The following is an 11421-nucleotide window of genomic DNA, read 5'->3' as shown; positions in this document are numbered from 1 at the left end:
ATATATATATATATATATATATATATGCTTTGATGAAAATTCTGGAAGATATTATACTAATAATTTTCCCATGAAAGGACATTCTTTAGAAATAAGGTAACTGAATCGTAAAGGAATGATTGAGAACACAATAAGGATGAACGAATATGTTGTAAACGATGGTTAAGTAGAAGCAAACACTGATTTTATGAAACAACAAATACTGACTATACTTAGAGTTGCTAAAAGACTTTGAACTATAATAATGTACAAAAAAATAGTAAGAATGGAGGAAGAATGAATATATTTTAAACTACCTAAGGTCTTGAGAAGAAGGTTAGAGATATGTAATGGTTTCGGAAGTAGTTTTGTCAAGTGTGGATAATATCGAGAATCCAAATAATAAAGGGGAAATATAAAACAGAAAAATGCTTTACAATAATATTCAATAAAAGAGAAAACACCATTAATTATTTGAAAAAGTGGACATAATTACCAATTGTTGATGCCTCAGATACTTTAAAAATTATATAGTAATAGCAATAGTAACTAAGATTTACAAGGCCCTTACTATTGCCAAGCATTTTTCTAAGCACCACAGATATATTGCCTCATTTAGTAGTTGAATTAAATCCAGTATGAATCATTAAAGCATTAAATTAGAAAAAAAATTAAATCCATTGTTTATGGTTTTTAAAAATTTTTATCAATTTACTTAAATTAAAAAAAAAAATAATAACTCTCCCATTCCTCTTACTCCCCACCTCTTGCAACCACCAATCTATTCTTTGTATCTATGAGTTTGTTTTTCTGGTTTTTTTAATTATTATTTTTGATTCCACATATAAAGATACCATTCAGTATTTTTCTTTCTCTGTTTAACTTATTTTGCTCAAGATAATGCTCTCAGGGTCCATGTTGTTGCAAATGGCAAGATTTAATTCATTTTTATGGCTAATACTCCATTGTATTAATATACTACATTTTCCTTCTTTCTTCATCCATTGATGAACACAGTTTTGTTTTGTTTTTTTTTTTCCGTATCTTGGCTATTGTAAATAATGTTGCAGTAAACGTGGGGGTGCATTTTTCTTTTCAAATTAGTGTTTTTGTTTTCTTCAGGTAAATACCCAGAGGTGGAACTGCTAGATCATGTAGTTGTTCTATTTTTAATTTTTTGAGGCATACCCAATGTTTCCCATAGTAATTGCACCAATTTGCATCCCCATTAACAACAGTTCACAAGGGTTCCCTCTCCTCCACATCATTGCCAACACTTGTTATTTCCCTTCTTTTTGAACATAACTATAACAGCTGGGAGTAATATCTCATGGTTTTGATTTGCATTTCTCTGATAATTAATAATGTTGAGCACCTTTTTATGTACCTGTTGGCCACCTGTATATCTTCTTTGAAAAAATGTCATTTTAGATCTTCTGCCTGTTTTTATATAAGATTTTTTTTGCTACTAAATTGCATGAGTTCTTTGCATGTTTTCAGCATAAGTACCTTATCAGACACATGATTTGCAACGTCTTCTCCTTCTTCCTAGGCTACCTTATCAGTTTGTTGATGGTTCCTTTGCTGTGCAGAAGCTTTTTAATTTGATGTAGTCCCACATGCTCATTTTTGCTTCTGCTGCTTTTAGTTTTGGTGTCAGATTAAAAAAATAATTGCCAACAGGGTGCCTGGGTGACACAGTTGGTTAAGTGTCCAACTCTTGATTTTGGCTCAGGTCATGATCTCAGGGTTGTGAAATCGAGCCCTGCATGGGGCTCTATCTGGGTGTGGACCCTGCTTAAGATTTTTTCTCTCCCTCTGCCCCTCCCTGCTCATGCACTCTCTCTAAAAATAAATAAATAAATACATAAATAAATAAATAAATAAATTACCACCTATGTTTCCCACCCCCCCTTGGAATTTAATGGTTAGGTCTTCTGTTCAATTTTTAATTTATTTTGATTTCATTTTTGTTTATGGTGTAAGACAGTGGTTTAGTTTCATTCTTTTGCATGTGGATGTCCACTTTTCCCAGCACCATTTATTAAAGAAATTGTCCTTTCCCTATTGAGTATGCTTGACTCCTTTGCTGTAAATTAATTGTTACAGATGTGTGGGTTTTTTTCTAAACAGATACAACTTACCAAAACTATCTCAGGAATCCAAAAATATTAAATGAGTTTAATTATGGAGGTTTGAGAGTAGGAGAAGAGAATCTTATTACAGAGTGGCTGAAGACTATACTTCAAGAAAAAATAGGTAATTCTGCTTCAGACCTCCAATGAACTCCGGTTCGACAAATGCAAGATGCACGTATGAAGCACGATTGAAAACTATATAAATGTAAATACAGAATAATAATTAATTCTTGGAAGAAAGGTTGACTGAGTTCCTGTTGGTTATGCTCTGTAGGATCCATGGGCCACCACTTCACTCAGACTTCAGTGTAAATGCTGCATGCTAGGGTTGGGCAGTCCACAACATGAAAAAATAATATGCAAAGGCCCTGGGAGCAAGTGTGTGATGCTTTATTCCCCAAATATTTAGATGTTGAAATAAAGGGGGAGAAATTTTAACTTGAGTACACAGATGATCATATTCAAGTTCTCTATTCTCTTCTACATGCTTAATATATAAAATTTTAAATAAAAGAAACAATATACAGATGCAGTTTCTGCAATAGAAGGAAGTATCTATTACCAATGTCAGAGATGTGTCTTTCCACTTCTAAAAGGTTCTAAATCAAGAACTTTTTAAAATGTAAATAGCACTGTAATACTTCTATTAATAAAACAAATAAAAGAATGATGGTTAATTCTTAAACTTTTATTTAAGCCATTAATTATATTTTCTGCTATCTACAGTAAGCCTCCATTTGTCCTTATTTAAATTCAAGAGTTTGACTAGTTGATCTATTCTATTTAAATTAAACCTTCTCCAGTTTTATGATTTGCAATTCAAAACTTATAACTCCACTTTACCTATACAAATATAGGATTCATTTCTTAAGTAAGTAAAAGTGTCTTGAGTTGTATTAACATTGCATTTTACTAAGCAATTTAACCAGGTATATAAATTCCTTTTGTAAATACCTCATCAATAAAAAAATACCTCATCACACTATTGCTTCTTTGTGAATTTGGTAAGACATTTTTGGAGGATATTTGAATCAATGTTTCCATCATATTCTGAAAATTCAGTATGACATCTTCAATCACAAATCTTGAAGATCTAAACTGACATATTTTCTACTAGGTCATTTTGTTTACCTTCAAACATCATAGGTTCCTTCATAAGGAAGGAATAAAAGCAATTTTCTTTTAAAGTGAACTGAACCCCGATTGAAAAAAAAAATTCTTTTGTCAAACTATAATCTATTGTTTCAGTTAGCAAGAAATCACACACAGGAAAGAGTATAAGGTGCTTCATGAAATTATTATGACAAGAACAAATGCCAAAATAATAGGATTAAAATTGTTGTCTCTTCTTCAAGAAGGATGTGAGCTCCAAAATAACTTGACATTTTCATGTTGAACTGTGAAGTACCTTAAATGCAATATACTTGAGTACCATATACATTCACAGCAAAATTAAAATGAGTCTTTGTACTTAAAAAAACCTAATGAATATTGGAATTTTATCCATATGAATGTGCTTTTTTGCTGACCTCCAAGTATTCTTTTCATTTTTTCTAGAGAAGTACAATATTCTAATGTTCAGGAAAGATCACTATAAATTATAGCATAAAGTGAATATAATCAAAAATGTTATTTTGTTTTCATCATAACCATGTTCTCGTGTAGAAAATGTTATTGTAAGGGGATAGTGAATGTTTTTATTCTGTACACTTTTCTAGTTGCTGTAGGTGTACAATGAAATAAATATATATAAACCATGTATAAAATAAAATGAATATAAAAGAACCCTGTTCTTATGCTACTAACCTAATTGTGGAGACAACTTAGGAGCACACACAAGGAAGAGAGAGATGGGGAGGAAAGGAGAGAGATTGATTTTTGTGCATAGTTGTGGTTGAAAAAGCCTCCTCAGAAGAGCTGACACTTAATGTAGACAGCGAAGAGTGAGCCTGACAGGGCTTTCCCACAATGTAGAAATTGATATGCATATGTGAGAAAGTTATGGATTAAATTATTGCTTAAAAATATTAACTGGGACCTTCCTAGAAAACATCACAAACATTCCTTCTTGAAGCTGAATTCCAGGGGAGAGGGTAGTCATTATAAATTAGGTCCCTCTCTTACATCACCAAGATTTGTCAAAGAAGACAAAAAAGTAGAAAACATGACCAAAAAAAACAGTAAACAAGAGAGATCCTGTACAGATAAAACGTTTACAGTTCTTTCTTTGGGGGGAGGGGAGTATTGTTAGGGTTTGGTTTACTTTAGACGTTAATTAGTTTTGTACACATTTTGTAACTTCTGTGTATGAACTGTTTTTATACACAATACTTCTGACACCGATGAGTCGGTTTTTCCCATACTAATTACCAATTCTCCAACTCTGAACACCATGGGTGTACAATTCAATTAAATTCTGACACCAGCTACTGGACTTAAGGCAAACACCACAGTTTAGGGACTCAGACCTACAAGACTGTCCCCAACTTCAGATGTCAACACAAGTCCTGGGCCTCTCCTACTTCTTACTGATCAGCTATAAATTGGGGGTTCTCAAAACACCCTCCTCAGGGTGCCTGGGTAGTGCAGTCGTTAAGCGTCTGCCTTCGGCTCAGGGCGTGATCCCAGCGTTCCGGGATAGAGTCCCACACCGGGCTCCTCCACTGGGAGCCTGCTTCTTCCTCTCCCACTCCCCTGCTTGTGTTCCCTCTCTCGCTGGCTGTCTCTCTGTCAAATAAATAAAATCTTAAAAAAAAAAAAAAAACACCTTCCTCAGTTGAGTAACTTGTTATAACAGCTCACAGAACTCAGGAAGACTCTGCACACTATCACTGGTTTATTATAAAAAATATAACCCAGGAACAGCCAAATCCAAGAAGGAGGCATAGGGACACATATGCAAAGAGGCACAAAATTCACATCTTCTCTCCAGGTGTGCACCTCAATATGCCTGCCAACCTGGAAGCTCTCTAAAAACCACTCTTAAGGGTTTTTATGGAAGTTTTATGGAAGTTCCATTACATAGTCGTGATTGGCTAAATCATTGGTGATTAACCAAATCTCAGAGATCAGGTCCTGTTTGGTTCTTCTGACAACCAGGCCCCATCTTGAAGCTATCTAGGGGCCCACTGAGAGTTATTTTATTAGCATAAACTCAGAAATGGCTGAAAGAGTCTTACTATGCATAACAAAATCTACTCCTGTCACTCAGGAAATTCCAAGGGTTTTAGGAGCTCTGTGTCTGGAATGAGGCACCAAACAAGTGTAGAAGTATTATTATATCTCACTATTACACTATGACAACAGCTAAATGAAAGGGTACATTCGAGATTTTTTTAAAAATATAAACAAGGAAAAAAAATCTTAAAAGCAACATAAAAGAAAAAATTGAAATAGAACAGGTGGAACGAATAGAAAACAAAAGTTAAATAGTGAATATACAACTAACATGACTAATGATATTAATATATAGAATAAACACACTAATTAGAATGGCAATATTTGAGATTGGATTTAAAAGTCCAACTGTAAATTGTTTAAAAGACACAAATGTAAAATATGAGAATATAAAATGACTGAAAGTAAGTGGATGAATAAAGAGACAGTATGTAAATACTAAGCAAAAGAAAGCTGATGTAGATATATTATTAGAAAAAACAGACTTTAAGATAAAATAGTACTAACAGAAATTAAGAGAATTGTTTAATAATAATGTTTTTGCTTGTTTTCTTGTCTTGTTTTTCTGTCACATACTGGATAAAGTATATTAAAGATTTTACACTATGTTTTTGAGATTTTTTTCTCTCCTCTGTAGTTATGAAAATTTTTATTTATACACTCCTAGGCTATGGTTTTAGGTGAGTAGAGTTTAAAATTATTATTAGTTCTTGGTAAGTTACAATTTTTATTATTATGAAGTAATCCTCATTATTTTCTGTTAATGTTTTTCACCTTAAAGGCTATTTTGTACAATACTAACATTTTGCATGTTATGTCTTTATCTATTCATACGCTTTGTCCATTCATATGCAAATGGTGCAATACATATGCACTGGGAATCTAAGGGGATAGAGAAAAGGGATAGAGAATAAAGAAAGAATATTAGATACATAACAGAATATTTTCTAAATGCAATGATAGAGAGATTAGAATGACCCCTGTGCAAGGATGACATGCAACTTCATGACGCACTCCATATTTAAAAAAAAGAAAAAAGAATATTTTCCAAATGTAGTTCAAAAAACAAAAATAATTACCCCAACTAGGATAATTATTTATGAATAATTTTGAATGCCAACCAAGATAATTATAATGAAAAGCTCACTGGATACATTACAATCAAACTGAGGAAAACCAGGGATAAAGAGAAAAATGTGGAAAGGAGACAACAAAGACACATCGCACATCAGAGAACAATGATACGAATTACTGTTGATTTCTCATTAGAAAAAAAAGGAGGTAGAGGATAATGGAATGTCATCTACAAAACGTTTTAAAGAAATCTCTCAAAGAAGATTTCTATATTCAGTGAAAATATACATTAAAGATAAGAACGAAATGCAGAAATTTCACAGAAATACAAAAGTTAGGATAAGACAATATGTTTTGTTATTACCACAGCTACCTGTCCCCATTGTCTAGAATGAAGTAAAAAGTGAAAAACTCACATATAATTTCCTAAGTCACAAGGGAAAAAAAATTAGCCTAGAGCAAGACTTGGCATGATTTCTATAATAACCTTCTACAAATTACCGTTCTAGGGAAAACTCAATGGATTCAAAGATGTGTATTATTTTAAAAAGGAAGAGATGATTTGAAATATACTATCCAAATAAAAAGAGAAACAATGTGAAGAACTAATACCAGAAGAATATTTATCACAAAAATGTTACTGTGATAACTGAATAATCCAAATGACTGAATAACCCAAATGACCATAAATGGGGGGGGCATATTAAATAATCATTTATGTATTTATAGAGGAAGCACAAAGTAGAAACACAAGTGCCCTGAAAAGAGATATGCATAAGAGGCTGAGTATGAGCTACCAGAGTTCAGGAAAGTTTAGGAAGAAAAAAAAAAATTTATAATATAAATGATGGCAAAACCGGAAGCATCATAAGAAAGATGAGACAATGTGGAAAAATACAAGAAAGAGAATAAAAATAATAAACCTAGGAATAATAAGATGGAAATATATGAATAATTTTTAAATTTAGGGGAAAAATACAGATATGAAGGAAAGAAAATGGAGATCCAACACGTATATACAAGAGTAGTCCTCAAGTTGGAGGGTGGGTGTAAAATAATGGAATGAAACATTTTTCTAAAATATAATTTAAAAAACTTATTTTATCAGACTTTTATTAGGTTTACCATTTATAGCTTGCAGAATATGTTTTCTTATTTCTGAAATAAAATTTAAAAAGAACTGTTAGAAAATAAGATTGCTGTTTAAGAAAAAAGATAATATTGTAATGTGTATATTAAAATTACACACTGACTATCAGGTGGAATCCTATACATCCTTATTAGCTTGAGATACAGTTGAGTTGAAACCCATTGTCCTGGTATAGTTATTAGCAGCATCCCATTCTCAATACAAAGTGCTCTAGTTTGGACAAAAAATTGAAAATAAAGAGAAAAATAGATAGCTGAGATCCTGAAAAAACTTAAGAATGTTGTTCCCATGAGTACCACTTTGTAGGATTTTCTTAGAAACCATGGAATAAATTTGTAACCACAATAAAAAAAAGATAATATACAGCAAGAGGATTTACATATGATTATGAATTTACTGAAATAAAATAAAACAAACTTAGGATGGATTGATGAGTATATATTTTTATATTCTCTGACAAGGTAGAAATTTATAAAAGTCATAAAAATTGGATGTGGAACAGAAAAGGGTGTAAGATAGTGTAGGAGTTCTGAATTTCCTCTAATTTTATATCTAAGGTACCAAAATATATCATTTATAATTGATAATTCAATTATTAGAACTAAGAATCAATTAAGAAATACCATTAATCAAAATGTGTAAAGAACGGAAAGGAGGAGAAAATGAATTATACTACTTTTATCACTGGTCACAGTAGGGAATTTATAGTAGGAAATAAATACATGAAAGCGTATGTGTTTTATAAAGTGATAGCTGAAAAAGAAAGTACTAAGAAGTCACATTCTTCCTAATTATAAGAAGAAATAGATGGAGAAACAAAGAAAATAAATCACAAGGCTATTTAAGAGGGGAAAACACTAACATATCATAAAACAAAGACTGAATTTGATAATTACTGTAAACTGACTCAATGTGTCTACTAAAAGAAAAAAATAATTAAATTGAATTCCAAAGCAAAACTTAATACCATGCTGAATACAAAATAAAGTAGTTACAAAATTTAGAGATAAAAAAGAGGACAACAACAATACCAACAAAATGAAAACAGGGTCACGTTCTTAATAGAACACAAATTAAATGTAGGCCTTTGAAATATGACAAAGGATGGCACTTTGTTATGAAGATACAATAGTTACTAATATCTATGCACCACATAACTCAACATGAATTTTCATAAATCAAAACAACATGTAAATCAGTTGCAACAAATCAAAAAAAGGAGACAAATATACTGAAGACACAGACAATACATATAAAAGAAAATAACAATTTTTTTAAAAGATTTTATTTATTTGAGAGAAAGAGAGAAAGCACGAATGGGGGTGGGGGATGGAGGGAGAGAGAGAAGCTGGCTCCCTCGTGGCTCAACCCCAGGACCCTGAAATCATGACTTGGGCCAAAAGCAGACACTTAACTGACTGAGCCACCCAGGTGCCCCCAAAATGTCAATGGTTTTAAAACATGTATGTTTCAAAATTTTATATGAACATAAAATTTGCTGCAGAAATTCCATTTCCAGAAATATATCCCAGTAACATGCTTATACCTGTTCACAAAAGCTATTCACTACAGCATTTTTATACTGGCAAAACACTGGAATCAACCTAGTGCAGGACTAGGTAAGCAAAATTTGGTATTTTCGTATAATGAGACATTACTTAGCCTTAGTCATCAACTGTGGCCTGGTTTCTACCTGGCTCTTTTTCTTAGGATGCTTACTCTTGGAGCTCCTAAAGAAACTCAGTCCACATAAAAAGGCCACTCATAGGTAGTGTCATCAATAATCACTGGTTAAATGTGCATACAAGATAAAAATACTCTATTTTAATGTTTTTGTCCTTAAATTTTATTTCATCTTATATTACTGTTCTTCTTTATTTCTGTTCAAATGATATACATTTTATCATTAGAAATCTAGTGGGTTCTTTTCACATAGATTTCTTTTATAAAGCATTAATTGGATCTTAATTTCTGACACCATCTAAATATATCTGTCTTTAGTAGGAGAGTATAACTTACATTGACTGCATGATTGCTTTGTTTGAGCTTCATTGTCTTATATAATTTTATAATGTTTTAACATTTTCGTGTACAACTAAATTTATTATTTTTGTTATATTTATTATTACGTATTGATTTTATTTGATGGGGTACTGACATTTCACTCAATCTTTAATTCTTCTAGAAGTTGTATTCAACTTAAAAAAAACACATTTTTCTTTCTATTTCTCTATTTGTGTCAATATGTAAATGATACTCATTGACTTTCAACCCTATATAAAATTCAGTAATTAGTTATCACTTACTATTTATCAAAGCTAGCCACGCTGCTAGGTGTTTTATAAGTAGGTCTCTTGATCTTCATAAAAGTCTTAAGAGATAGGTATTGTTTTTTATATCTATTTATCTTCAGGGAAATTAAGTAATTCGTCAAGATCACAAAAGTTTACTCAATGAGAAAACTGGAATTCAAGTTAAATTTGTCACATTCCTGAACTACAAGTTCTGAATCACTACATATTACTGCTACAATTTACATTTTTCCTTCACCAATGCAACTTCATTTGCTCACTTGGAGAATATCTTATCACACATCCAAACATCACCTCTCCACACATACACAGAATATGAAATTCTCTCTGATTTCCCAAATATGATCAATTGTTCCTTTCTGTGCTTTCACATCACTTGCTGCATAAATCTGTAAATATCTGTCATGATGTTTTGTGACTAGTGGTTGTCCTGCCCGCTTCTTGAACTACATACAAAGTTGCACTTACTCTGTTTTCTCGATGTCTGTCATGATCATTTACTCATAATAGGTCATGAGTAAGTCTTATCAAATAAACAAATGAATGGTTGAATATATTGTCCTGTGTAACTGGAAATTCACCACCAAGAGAGGTCTCATATGCCTGTGTTAAAATCGAATTTTATCAGTATTTAATGTATTTCATAAAAGGAAATCCAGACTGAAGCAAATTTATGTTACTAATTATTTAATGCAGATAGTATAGAACTGTCATAATTGTTTCTGTGCTTATGCAGATTGTTTTTGGTGACAAAATTATGGAAAACAGAACATACCGAAGTAAAAGACCAAAATACTCTGATCATCGTGCTGTCAGGATCTTAGTGAATAGTGCTCTAGCAAAAGCAATGCATGTTGACATTCGTATAAAAAAAAAAAAAAAAAGAAATTAGGTGCCTAATTCTAAAACCTTAATGGAATTTTAATTTTATTTCAATTTCACTCACCATTAACTGCAGACAGGTTGACTCTTCTTGAAGACACGAGGAGTAGAGTCACTTGAAACAGATGGAACTACTGGAGGGTTCTGAAGGGGAGCAGCAGCAGTTCTTCTATAAAGTCCCACTGTCAAAGATCATTTTCAGTTAATACTACAGGCTCTGCTGTACCACAATGCAATGCTTTCAATTACACTTATAGTGCTTATAATTATAATTATAGTTTATAGTTTAGAGAACAAATGATTCAAAATTATTTTCATTGAAATTACTATCTATTAAAGCAGAAGACCTTATTCAAGAAATTAACCTTTGTATAGAAATATGAACAAAGAGTGATTAAAGAATTGCTCATCATTCACTTCTACTTCAGATATTATCCTATTCAAAAGCATTCTGATTCCCATGCACTCTACACACTGGTAATGAACTAAATTAGTTATACTTAAGTTCTTCATGTAGATGATAAACTACTGAGAACAAGAATTCTATTGTCTTATGATACATATTTTACTTTGTTGAAATTAGTGTCCTATAGTTATGAACACAGTAGATCCTCAAATTTCCCAACATATTTTAGTGACAAAAAATGTATTTATCATAGTCAATAAATCAACTGAGAGTTTCATATTTTTGCCTTCCTATAACAAATAA

The 11421-nt window shown here is 31.8% G+C and overlaps 1 long non-coding RNA gene and 1 pseudogene across 1 annotated transcript in view; one reads left to right on the top strand and one right to left on the bottom strand.

The window, feature by feature from the left end:
• The window catches only part of LOC103681337, a 154671-nt gene that overhangs the window by 62097 nt on the left and 81153 nt on the right, over positions 1–11421 (bottom strand). The window contains exon 3 of the long non-coding RNA XR_573264.2: positions 10777–10894. This is a non-coding gene — a long non-coding RNA (uncharacterized LOC103681337). The remainder of the gene's footprint in view (positions 1–10776; positions 10895–11421) is intronic.
• LOC121105673 lies at positions 6219–6319 on the top strand (annotated as a pseudogene).

This window comes from Ursus maritimus, unplaced genomic scaffold, assembly GCF_017311325.1.
Source record: "Ursus maritimus isolate PB19 unplaced genomic scaffold, ASM1731132v1 scaffold_28, whole genome shotgun sequence".
Classification (NCBI taxonomy): Eukaryota; Metazoa; Chordata; class Mammalia; order Carnivora; family Ursidae; genus Ursus; species Ursus maritimus.
Note: the sequence above shows the minus strand (reverse complement) of the source record. Positions and strands in the feature narration are given on the sequence as shown.